General features: G+C 42.1%; 1 protein-coding gene across 8 annotated transcripts in view; it reads right to left on the reverse strand.

Annotated features, from left to right (window-relative positions):
* Positions 1-13,363, reverse strand: part of CSPG5 (chondroitin sulfate proteoglycan 5) — a 243,428-nt gene that overhangs the window by 81,777 nt on the left and 148,288 nt on the right. The gene's annotated exons all lie outside the window — the stretch shown is intronic.

The raw sequence follows: 13,363 nt of genomic DNA on the forward strand, positions 1-13,363 counted from the left end.
GCATCAACTCCTATGACAGCAAACAACTTAATCCTCCGCAGCTATGGAAGCTTCTCGGTCCATGTAGCACCTTGGCAATGTTGCCACAGTAACAAGGCATTGTTGCCAGAAATTCATAGATTCCAACTCTTTTTAGGTCATCCCTCCTGACACTAAATAGTCTCTCTAAGGAAGCAGTCTCCCCTCCCACATCTTTGCTAATGCGCTGTTGCTCCCTTTCAAAAAGCTGAATCTCACGACTGAGGGGGTCTCTGAAGTTCCAACTTAACAGACATGCACTCCCTCTGAGGACGCTTCCCAAACCATCCACTCCTTCAAATCAAGTAAGTTGTTAATTCTTAAGCATTATTTGAGTGTGTAAACTGCCATTTGACAAACAGTAATCTAACATTCATTTCCACACAGGTGTCTTGGACCTAGGGGTGTGGCTGGATAAATAAATTGTACCTGTGAATGGTCTGAGGCACACTTGCAACCGTTTTCTATGCCCCGGAGGTTTAGCGGTTAAATGCCAGGATTATATCTAGACAGGTAAATAAATGGATTCATGAATAGAAGGACAACTCTCTCAACTGGAAACCTGTACCTGCCATAAATAATTCGGGGTGCATCCCTTAATAATTTTAGCAAGGGGAGTACTTTGCCAACCCAGAGGTCAGATTCACAGAGGGTGCATATTACATTGTAGGATTGAAACCCTTACACCAAGGGTGTGTTCAGGCACCCAACTGACAAGACCGCCATCTGATTCTGCTAACCTCATCATATTCCATGCATACCTGCCTCGCAATGCCCCTGCCAGACCCTGCCTGATGTTAGCCATGTCAGTGATTGCAGTGGACCCATGTTGATCCAGTGGAGCTGTGGTCTCTAATTTACTACACTGACCCACTGCTCATTATGGTGTCCTCTCCAGTTCTGGCCACGGAAGTTCTGTGGGCCTCTCACTGCCTGACACTAGTTCCCGCTGGCTCGGTGTTGTCATTTTCTCTGCAGACCTGCATCTTGTCAGCCTCCGGAAGATCCTGTGTAGGGCAGTAATATGGATAAGGATGGCTCACGTGTCTGATGAGTGGTACAACCACCAACTTAAAGATGGAGGGGGGTCATGTAAAATTTGGGGATAATTTTTTCACTCCAAGTTTTTCATTCTAGTTGTGTACTACTTTCAGACCTCGTCAATGTAACATGGTTGTTTATGCAGTTCTTTTTTGATTTGTTACAGTACCCCTGACGAAGAACTTTTACGGTTCAAAATGCATTGGTTTGTTTTACAAGTGCCAGCTCGAAGGAATGTTTACAGCACATGTCTATGTTTAAGCATACGGCAGCATTAGACATTTGAAAATGCTAAATAAAACATTCTAACCTGACATCACTGTCTCTGGAGTGACTTCAAAAGATTGCATAACTGGGATTCTCAGACAATGACATACCTTTGGATTACTATTGATTACTATGGAATACTTTGGTTAAAAATGTAGCGTATTCTCAGAGGAAAGTTTCCTCAGTTCAGCAGTGCAGTAGCTGGGGGCGGGATAGTCGCCCCCCTTGGCAGTTGTCATTCACAACCACCAACTTGCCATCTTCAAACTAAATATCATAGACTTGAAGAGAGAGGTCTCTCAAGCTAAAGTGGGGAGATATTTCTCTAAATGTAAACAATTCTTTTTTTTAGGGCAGTGAGAAGACTACCAGGCTGGCTGCTTACACCTTAAAGAGTTGACAACAGGTTTCTACAATTAACAAGGTTGCAGATGACAGTGGTAACCTATAGAAGGAGCTACAGCACTGAAACCTATATGACAGCATAATCAATGTGCAACGGGTACACTGGGTCTGATTATATCCCAAAGGCGAACCAAGGGACTGTATTGTCATCAATTTCAGGAATAAATTCCTTGCTGGGTCTTTATTGGAAAGGTTTTCAGCAGTTCATCCCTCTTTTAGTGGCATTATGGCGGTTCCGTTGGGTTATTTCTATAAACCTGGAGCCACAAAGTCTTGCGAAGTTATTGACATTTTTATCATAACAGTTTCTGCTTGTCAAACACCCGATCTCTCTGCCATGGGCCATGCTAATGCACGCTTTCGCGCAGGAAACAGCAGCTGTGGCGGGTCCAAGAATGATTGACCTCCCGGGGGCGCCCACGAATCCGGAGCCCACCCCGGGAAATGCACAAGCAGCCCCAGCGCCCGGTGGCTCGCAGAGGTAGACACCACAGGTTCCACCGCCATGTCCCATATGGGCAGTGATCGGTGCTCCCGCCTCCCCTGACTCCCCTTCCTCCCCCGCATCCGCGACCGCCCCGACTTTGTCCCATACGATGGTCCAGCTCTCAGGCGCATAGCTACAAGTATTCATGGTCCGCGACATAGTGCACCCTTTTCCCTAGTTTATCTATCCCCAGTTAGTTGACGGTTAGTTAGTGGCTGCAGCCCTATAGCCTCTATGATACACCTCACAGGGGATTAATCACACTGCACGGCCCCCTTGCGGCGCGGCGACTACCGTGCGCTCCAGTAGGGCATGCCCAGATGTAGATCCCGGACACATGCCTGCAGCCCAATTCAGAGTAGAGGCGAGAAGCCCGTGGGCCCACGAGATTGAGGGACCGAAAGGGATGCGAATGGGCGCTCATGCTATGTAAGCCTATATGACAATAGCGATATCATCTGTGCCTATGTGTGTAACTGTTTATAAATGCCAATAAAAATGTTTTACAAAAACAGTTTCTGCTTGTATAATGTTGACATTGCTGCCTCCCTTGAACAGACTCAATTATTTTAATGTAATTTCAAAATGGAGTTTATTGTGATTTGGGGGGCTGATTTAAATTGTAAATTATGTCCATTGTATGAGCCCTCTGTTTGCGGGATGTCAGGATGTGACACAGAGGGCTGCGCCCATTTTGAGCACACCCCTTGTGGCTAGATTTTTTATTGTATTTTAAATACGTTTCCCCTTTATTTGACCATTGACCTTATGCCACATTCAGACCCCGATCATATCACCTACATAGTAAGAGGCCAGGGCCGTCTTATCAACGTTATTGCTCTTTCTCAATATTATAAGTCCAAGGCTATCACTTCCTCCATCCTACAAGTTTGTTTCAGTGATCACTATCCAGTGACCCTATCCTTTGACACAGGTACCAACGAACGTCCATGTGTATCGTCTGTACGGTGAGCCCTGGTGCCGTATTGAAGGAACTATTAAGGAGAAGCAGGAGGCAGTTGTTAGCTTGCCTAGATCATGCCCTGAATCCCAAACTCTTGTTGCAGCCTTTCGAAAGAATTTGTCACACTGTCACCGATCTTCTGTCTATTGAAATAAAGCATTGCGAGCCTGTACCACAAAGATGGTGAAATAGTAATTGCTCAAAGACCCACAGGATTCTTAAATTTTCCTTGAAACAGGGGACCCAGGATAGGGGACTAGTGAGGTAACACTATAAGCAGGCAATCATGCAGAGGAAAATGGTCATTAGGCAAGTAGCATGGGAAAAATTGCACCAAGCAAGTGTAAGGAAGGACCCATGTTTGTTTTGGAAGACAGTCAATGATCCTTTCTTTAAAGAAAATCATAATTCACACATTGATGTCATAATTCCTCTGCATGAATGGGTTGAACATTGCTCTATAGCCTATAGTTGCAGCAATGGGTCTGTATGGGTCTGTATCAAACCAGTCACTCGTAATTCAACATGGGTTGGCTCTGGAGCTAACCATACCAACATATGAGGATGTTAGACGCACTTGAATGGAACATGACAAATAAGGCCTCCGGCCCTGACGGGGTGCTAACTGACCTCTTTTTGGATAATCTTGATCTGTGGGCGCCATTACTTACAAACATCATGAGAAGTGCAGTTATTGATGGTCCCCCACAACATGAGCAACTTCCACTATCGTGCCCATCTTTAAAAAAGGTGACAGACTACAGATTTTTAATGGATGTAATGATATTTTCATTTTTGAATGCACATGGCATATTTGTGATAGCATGATGGTATTTTGTTTTTTTAAATGCACTTGACTCTTTAGACTATTAACGGTTTTTAATGATATTTTCTGCTCTATAATACATAAAGTTAGCAGGATATAAATGGTTTAAGCAATTTTTTAGTAGAGTTTATAACTTCTTGTTGTGCGATATTACTACGGCATCCTTGTTTACATATGCATCAGTCACTTCAGGTTTGTAATGGATGTAGTGCTGTTTTTCTGAGCCTGTACGCAGGAAAATGTTTAGAAAAGCACCATAATAATTCTGGGTTCCACTGATTACTTAGTTTAATTTTTTATCAATGCTCCAGAGATCTTTTCTTAATAAACAGGAGCTCTGTTCAGCAATTCATTGTTCGGATTAAGGTGATGTCAAGCCTCTGATATAAATCTGATAAATATATAGCCCACATCTCTAGCTGTCATTTTACGACTTTTGTTAATATACATACAGGTTGTTTGACACGAAAGCCTATTCTGAATGCTGTTGAGACCTCATGAACTGTGGATTTGCATGAGACAGGTTCCATTTTGTGCCTGTCACTTGTAACAGGATGATATTATTATGACACATTTTATCATTGTCTTATATGTTTTTAGCTGTATTTATCTTTTATGGTCTGTATTTGATCGAATAAAGATTGTTGATGAAGAAAAAGAAGAGGGAGGCATTGAGCCCCCCTCTCCAAATTACATGAGGAGGTATTTCAATCTTATTTTCGCGTTCTGTTTTTTGTCGACAAAGCAGGATGAACTCGTTCATCTAAGGGCTGCACTAATTCCCAATGGCTTAGCCACTACTACCACTGCATTGCTACACTAAAGTTCAGAATGATGTTCAACAATATTTGGTCTCTGATTCTACAAAGGAGACCTTGATAATGTTTTACCACAACCTGGTTTGGCTCGTTTAGGCCAATTTGACTTATAACATTTTACATAAAAATTCTGGTAAATCGCCTCATCCTATATCTACTCCTGAAGCTTATCCAGGAAAAACAAACTGGGTTTGTCAGAGGTCGGCTTTCTGTGGACAAGAACAGGCTATTGGGTATATGTGTCGTACCACCCCCTGTCCCTGCAAGGAGATCTTGGTGATCTCCTTTGATGATGAAAAAGTATTCAATAGAGTGTGTAGGGGCATTATGTCCTTCACATTGTAAGCCTTCGATTTTTGAGGACCTTACATCTAGTGCATACATTTATAAGAGAACCTTCTGCCTATACTGTGATAAATAACTACTTCCATGCCATTTCACAAGCCATTCTGGAATGCCACAAGGCTGCTCCCTGTCCCCCTTTTTGTACGTCTGTGCCATCAAATTACTGGTCAGCAAACTAAGGAAGGACCCCCATGTTAAGGGTAAAAAGTTCCATTAGAGCATTCATTTTCCATATATGCGGATGATGTTTTATTGTACATAAAGCTGCTGGGAGGACTACAGTTGCCAGCTATCACCTTGCAGTCCAAATACTAGCAGCAAAGAAAATGATGTCCTGGAAGTGTGTAAAGGGGCCAGATCCCTCTCCCTTGAGGTTGGAAAATATATTATTTCTAGTGCAAATGTTTATTCCAGTGGAAATTAAAAGCGACCCTGCATTAGGATTAGGTTGAAGCACTGGCGTAAACTTCAGCAGTCTGCAGGAGGATTTAAGTTTTCTCTTTCAAGCCACATATCGTCACTAGGCTACATCTCCACGTAGTAACGATTGGTGGAGGAAGAGACATGACAGACATACACATGCAATTTTACAGATGGAAGCCATCTTAAAGACATCAAGACAGTCTAAGGACATTTGATGCATCTGGATTGCTAAAGTTATTCCATTGACAAGCCTGATATTTTTTGAAGAAGTACATGCCGGACACTTCACTGTTGTAAAGGTGTAAATAGAGGGCAATTATTTGCTTATATAACCTCAAGAAATGACCCCAGCTCATGCCCGTTTATAGGATGATAATTTCAGATGGTTCTACCCAGAATTAGGCTTTGTCATATGTCTGGTTCAGAGGTATACAGGATGGCCTTGATGTACCCAACTTTCTTTCATATTTGAATATTTTGAGTCACTCTCAATGAACGTAAAGAACAAAGACATTCAACTTCTGATCCTATAAGGATTTTACTAGACCTTCTAGAAGTTGCACAGGATGAGCTGTGAGTCTCCCTGCAGTGCTGGTGGGGTGGTGATTCAGTCTTCTCCAAAGACTCGGCACCTCTGAACAGCTACTACTGGTGAAATAGAAGCTACATTCTGCCATCCCCCCGGTGTTATTTGGAGAACGTAGTGTTGTGTAAGTTTGTAATGACAGAACTCTTGTGGCGATGAAGTGTCGTGTGAGTTTGTAATGATGGAACCATATGGCTCCTGATGGACTTCGCATAACTATGACGTATGCATTAGAGCATAGTGAAGTGAATGCAGGTTTAGAATGCTGAGTTCGTGGTTACACACTGAAGAATAAAGACGTGTTATACTAAGCTCCATGTGGTGTAGTCATTGGTAAGTACCCGGCCTGGGGAGGACCTAGTACCGGTGATTAGATAGATGATATGTGGTCCAGAAAACTGCTTGTGGGTGCCACGTAAGCCTCTGTAGAAGTGTGGAATCAACGTTTGGCGTATGTGGAGTCATAGCACACCCCCATGGTGTGTCAAGCATTTGAAGATAACAAAGCTTCACTAAGACGTTTACACATCCTTGGCCTAGAACCTCCTGGGAAGGTCACAAAGAGAAGTCCTGCGCTACTACGAAACTCAAAGCTGTACATCATATGGAGTGATAACGTAATAGGTGGATGCAACGAGGTTTTGAAAGAGCAGAAAATGGCAAGATGATATTGCTAACAGAAGCGCTGTGAGGCAGAGACCAACCAGGTGTCCATCAGTACAAAGTGAAGCCTAAAGGCAAAGTGATACAAGAAATGGTCATCTGCCTACCAGGACTGATTAAAGAGAGTCATCATGCCAATACGCTCAAGGGAGTAACCCCAGAGAAAGCACCTGGGGTTGTGCTTTCAGAGCCGTCGATACCCAATGCAGCACCCCACCAGAGCTGCCGAGTGTGGCTCAGAACAACTCCAAAGGTCTCCGAAGCTCAGAAAGCCAAGAGCGATGATCAGAATTGTGTAACTTTGCTTTTCCAATGGAGACCAAGAAAGGGGTCACGTTTCTTGCCATTATCAAAGATGATCCTAAGGCCAGCATATTGCAAGGCCTCAGAGGTGGTTTGTATAAACCAGATCACCAAGCAGTAACGGAAAGAACTCTACTCTTCACATAAGAAAGTTCTACCAATGGTTACAGTCCTACCACCTTCTTGAAACCACCACCATTTCCGTCTGTATTTATCCATATTTATTTTTTGCTAATTTTATCTGTATTTATCCATATCTATTTTGGGTTTTGTGGAAAAATGAAGCTGAAATTAGAATATTTCCATATTTATTTCACCAATAAATCTGCACTCATGCATGAATGTCTGCCAGGTTTTAGTGCTGGGAACACCCGCAGAAGATAAATCAGTGAACTTATATGAAAATATAAAAATTTCAGTATCAACCTTGTGCCCGTTTACTGCTGTAAAGCCTCTTTACTAAAATTCCTTTCTTTTTTAACCCCTTATCGATCAATCCACACATCTATTGGCCTGGCAGTCATGGCAGGCACAATTTGGAATTACTCAACAAGCAACCAAATTTCCGTTTTTATCCACATTTAAAAATAAATACAGATAAGAAAAGAAATGTTTTCTGTCAGTATTTATCTGTAAAAATCAGTAAAAACGGAAAACATGGAGCCTTAATTATAAAGTACCTTAAGAATCTTGCTGGCGAAGGTGTAAAAGAAGTCATGAAGAAAATGCTGTGAACTGATGAAATTACATATAGCCAAATCAAAGCAGCCTTGAATCTCAAGTTCAAGCCAATGCCAAATGTAGATTATGAAGGGTACATCTTCAGTCAAGAACTAGAGAAAGCTGGTGAGACAATCAACACATTTGTTTATAAACTGAATGCACTCATCAAACACTGTAAGTTCAATGAATTTAATGATGAGGAAGCTATTCGCCTCAGAATGATTGATGGATGCCTGTCAGATTCATTCAGATGACGAATGCTGAGAGAAACTCTTAGTCTGGAGCAAGTTCTCATGGCTGCCAGAGCCGATTGGCATACTGAGTGACAAGCTACTGACTTGGAGGGCAGGGGTGCCCAGAGTGAGTCAGTCATGAATGTCAAAAGTAAGCCAAAGTGCAAAGCTGAGGTATGCAGAGTAAATTCTCCACAGGAAAAATAGTTGTGTTTCAGGTGTGGATTTTCGTTTCCACATGAAGGTAATTGTCCTGCCATTGAGCAAATCTGCAAAAGCTGTGGAAAGAATAACAATTTTGTAATGGTTTGCAAGGTGAAGAAAAAAATAATTGCGTCACGACGTGCAGAGAATATAGCTGCCTGAACGTTCCAGAAGCGATGTTCGACTCACGCGAGTAAGGCCATGCGACCACATCAGCTGAAGCAAATCGACACCAAACGCAGTTGATCGACATCTAAATCTTCATCAGTTATTCCCTATCAGTGTCAATTGAATGTGAAGAAGATGGTTGTGCCGTGTCGATGTTTACCTCAAAGAAACGTTTTGGACTGGCCGCATGTGAGGAAAAATACCAGTCCCAGAGAAGTCGTCATGCCAAAGCGCCTAAGTCATTCAAACATTGTCCGTAAATCAGGCTAAAAGTCAATGGTTGATCAATACCTTTCATTATCGATATTGGTGCGTCAATAAATATGCCTGAGGACAATTTTTTTTTGTAAATTGTTTTTATTAGCATTTCATTGTATAATACAGTATATACGAATCAGTGATCTCATAAAGAAACAACATGCTACTTGTACACCATGGCGTGCATTATATCCTGGTCATATCATATAACCCATCCATCCTTTCATTAGGTAACCTCGCTGGTGTGAGAAGGTACATGGCTATAGAGCATGTGTCCATGAGAGAGAGTCTGTGGCCTGTACTGAAGCCCGGGCGTAGGCTCTCAACGCTAGCCCAGTAGGTGACTTGATGCTATGTTTGAAAATAATGATTTAAACGCTTCTAAACTGGGAGGCAGAACAGGGGTACACTGTGTCTATATTGGCGTCGCATACTATGAGTCAGCGGGTTAAGACATCCAAAGTGAGGATCTGGTTGTGTGGTGCTGAGAAGAGGCAGGCAAGGGCATCAAACCAGAAGCATTACATTGGTCGTATGCCCCGGGCTGCCACCCCTAGACCAGTAGGTGCCTACGGGGAGATTGCAGTGGGTATCCACGGTACGATGCCTGAGGAGAAATATGATGAACTGCCTCCATTGCCCTGACTTACGCCATTGAAAAGTAAAATGTTTACTTGGGCTGCATCAATGCCACTAAAACGGCAAGGTTCATTTGTAGCAACGATGAAACATAGGAAAACAAAAGTACAAGCACCCAATTATGTAGTTCGAGGTACGGTGTTAAGCGCCTGTTTACTCAACTTCAGCACAGTTGCTGATATGGGACTGATATCCATGAACTATTTGACATAAATGCTCATCACAAAATAATAAGTCAATTCCCTTTGTTGTTTCATTGGTTGGGTAAACTCAAGACTATGAAAGTCCAATTACACATAAATGAAGAAGTCTGTCCTTTTGCTCAAAGACATAGACGAACTGCCTTTCACTTACTCAAAGTTGTTGAAAAAGAATTGGAATCCTTACTCAAACATGATATCATTGAGCGTTCCAATGGTCCAACTCCATGGGTTTCTCCCATAGAGGTAGTACCTAAAAAGTACAGTGAAGGAGCTGTACGCATCTGCATGGATATGCGTAAAGCGGACAAGGCAATAGAAAGAGAACAACATCCATGTCTGCATATTGCCGACATTTTAACATGTTGAATGGTGCAAAGGTATTCTCTGCCTTGATCTGAATAAAGGATATCATCAGTTGGAACTCGAGGAGAAGTGCAGGTACATTACAACCTTTTCTACACATGTTGGTCTGTTCCGTAACAAAAAACTATGTTTTGGTGTGTCATCCGCTGCAAAGCTATTTCAAGATGTCATTCGACATATCATACATCCTGTCATGCGTGTTTTCAATAATAATGATGACATATTGGTTTCGGAGCTACAAAATAGGAGCACGACAAAGCTCTCACTTAAGTGTCATTTGCTCGCTGATGCCGGTTTAACTTTGAATGAAGAGAAAGGTGAGTACCATAAGCCAAAGTTAAAATTCATTGGCCATATCTTTTCTTATGGGGGCATGATACCTGATCCAACTTAAGTGTGAGTGCGTCAACTGCCAGTGCCCCACAAGATGTTTCCATGTTACGTTTATTCCTTGGCATGGCCAGCTATTACTCTAGATACATACAAGATTTTGCCACTGTCAGTGTGCCATTAAGAGTCAAGAAGAAAAAGAATGTTTCTTTTCTTTGGTCACATGAATGTGAGTACAGCTTCCAGAAAATCAAACAAGCAATTGAGAACGCTACTGAAATAGCACACTTTGATCCAAAGCTTCATACACAGGTTGTTGTTGACGCTAGTCCTGTCGGGTTAGGTGCCATCCTTGCACAGCACAGCGGACACCCAAATACTCGAAAACGTATTGTGGCATATGCAAGTTTAGGTTTGTCCCAAACTGAACGTGCTTATTCACAACCTGAGAAAGAAAGCTTAGCAGTGGTGTAAGCTTGTGAACATTTTCACAAATTGTTGTATGAGTAGCCCTTCACGGTTGTGTCAAATCGTCAAGCATTGTCGACAATCTGGCAAACCAAAGACAAAAATGCCTCCTCGCATTGAACGTTGGGGTCTACGATTGCAAGAATACAACTACACCTTCGTGCATCGTCCAGGGAAAGATCAACATTTCTGCCGACTATATCTCACAAGTGCCTCTACAGTGCCCTGGCACACATTCTAAGACGGCTGAAGCCTACAAAAATTTAATTGTGAAACCCAGTACCCCAGCAGCCCAGCTCCTATTTCTTTGGAACAAATTGTCACGTCCATGAATCAAGAAAGTGACATGCTAAAACTGAAGGACATCATTACAGATCAGTCTTGGTACCAGCACTCTCGACCTCTTACCAGTGACAGTGAATACTGGAAGTTTAAAAATATAAAAGTTGAACTGTCTGTTACTGAGGAAGGTATTATTCTAAGAGGTTTGAGAATTGTCATTCTGGAGCGTCTGCCACAACAGATAATTGAAGTGGCCCATGAAGGACATCGTGGAATTGTTGCCACCAAATGAGCTCTCCGAGACCGAGTCAGGTTTCCATATCTCAACGAGAGAGTTGAAAGAAAATTAAAGGCCTGTCATCTATGCAACTGCCTGTCACCAAAAACCAATCAACACCACTTAAACATGTCAGAGTAGCCTATGCATGCATGGGAAAGGATTGCTGTTGACTTCTTCGGTCCTCTTGATAACAGACATCACCTGATGGTGATTATTGATGAATACTTCTGTTTTCCACCGATAGAAGATCTCTCATCTATCACTGAAGGACGAATCATTGAGAGACTAGACAGCATCTTCGCGACCTGGAGGGTTTCTTTGATCTTAAAGTCTGACATCGGCCACCATTCAACAGTCGAGAATTCTGAGACTTTCTCAGTCATCTCAATGTGCAGCATCAGAAGAGCACACCTCTTTGACCACAGGCCAATGGCCTTGTCGAAAGTTTCATGAGAAATCTGTCCAGCGTGCTGTAGTAGAAAAGCTCAACCTTAAAAATGTCTTAGATTCGACTCTTTGCGCTTACCGTTCGACTCCTCACTTGACAATAGGTGAAAGCCCTGCAACCTTGCTGTTCGGGAGATCCATGATGACCAAGTTACCCCAATGAACAGAAGATCAAATACTGAGGAGGCATCTAGTGTTGTGTGAATTTGTAAAGCAGGAACCTTTGTGGCGATGCAGTGTCATGTGAGTTTGTAATGACAAATTCTTTGTGGCTCCTGATAGACTCTTTAGAACTGTGATGTAAGCATTAGAGAGTAGTGAAGTGAATGTAGGTTTAGAATTTTGAGTTCTCAGTTTGACGCAGAAGAATGAAGACGTTTTATGCTAAGCTCTGTATGTGTGGCGTAGTCAATGGCGAGGTCCTGGGCTGGGGAGGACTGTTCCAATTGTAGACATTGAAAGAAACGTGAATCACATAATCCTTTTTGCAGCAAGAAAGGTCATTATTACTTCCTGGCCCGATTAATATTGGACGAAGTGGTCAATACAATAACGACCTGAAGGGTATAATATGAAAACCTGACAAAAATTCTGCCAAAGCAGGCTAAGTAACTGGGCTTGTTATGGGTAAGGATGGTTTCAGGTACACCGTCTTTAATCAAAAATAACCTGTAAAAACCTAACAGATGATTTTGACACATTTTAGCTCTGTGCGCTGTTTATCAGTTGTGCTGGATTGTAATTTGTCGCTATAACTAATGACTGCCTAATGTGGTGTTCAGCAGATAGCCTAAAGAAGCTGTGAGCTGTTTCATGTCTGAACCACCAACATTGAAATAACAGTGTTCAAAAGATCAGAGAAAAAAACAAATCAAGTATGCAAAATATTCCGTGCTACGTATGGGATACAATTTTCTCCTGGGTACTGACTGGAATATGAGAGTAACTCGGGCACATCATGGCCCCCGAATGGCATTAAGGTTTATACCTGAGTACACTGTAGCATTGATTGACATATTAAAGGTACCTTTGATATATAAAAGCATTGGATAGCATATGGGAAATAACATTCAGTTCACTGATATATGGGGATGTACAAGGCACTTCAAGGCATTGGCAGGCATATGGACACATCATATTTATTGACGTATGTGCAGTACCTGGGGCACACTATGGTATTTACTATCTATGGATTATACCCACTGACTGACTAATGTGCCTCGTAGTGTGCCATTTACTGGCAAAATGGAAATGCTTAGCACACATTAATGTACTTACTTGTATATAGAATAACATGTAGCACGTTATTAGATTGACTGCCATATGGTGGTACCTGGAGGACATAATGGCATAAAGTGGCAGATGGAGAGGTAACCGGGGCACATCATGGACAATGACTAGCACATGGGACACCTATGGCCCTTTATGGCATTAACAGCCTTATAACAAACTGATATTTGGGGGGCAGAGTTGGTGCAATTTTAGTTAATGGCAATCTGATATTTGGTAAAAACTAAAGTTGTACAAATGAAAAGCTGGCATTTGGTGACACAATTATTATGTTTTAAGAATTTGGCAATTATTTGGGGAAAATAATATTTTAGTTAGTGAAAATAAAA

This window comes from Triturus cristatus, chromosome 10 (genome assembly GCF_964204655.1).
Source record: "Triturus cristatus chromosome 10, aTriCri1.1, whole genome shotgun sequence".
Lineage (NCBI taxonomy): Eukaryota > Metazoa > Chordata > Amphibia > Caudata > Salamandridae > Triturus > Triturus cristatus.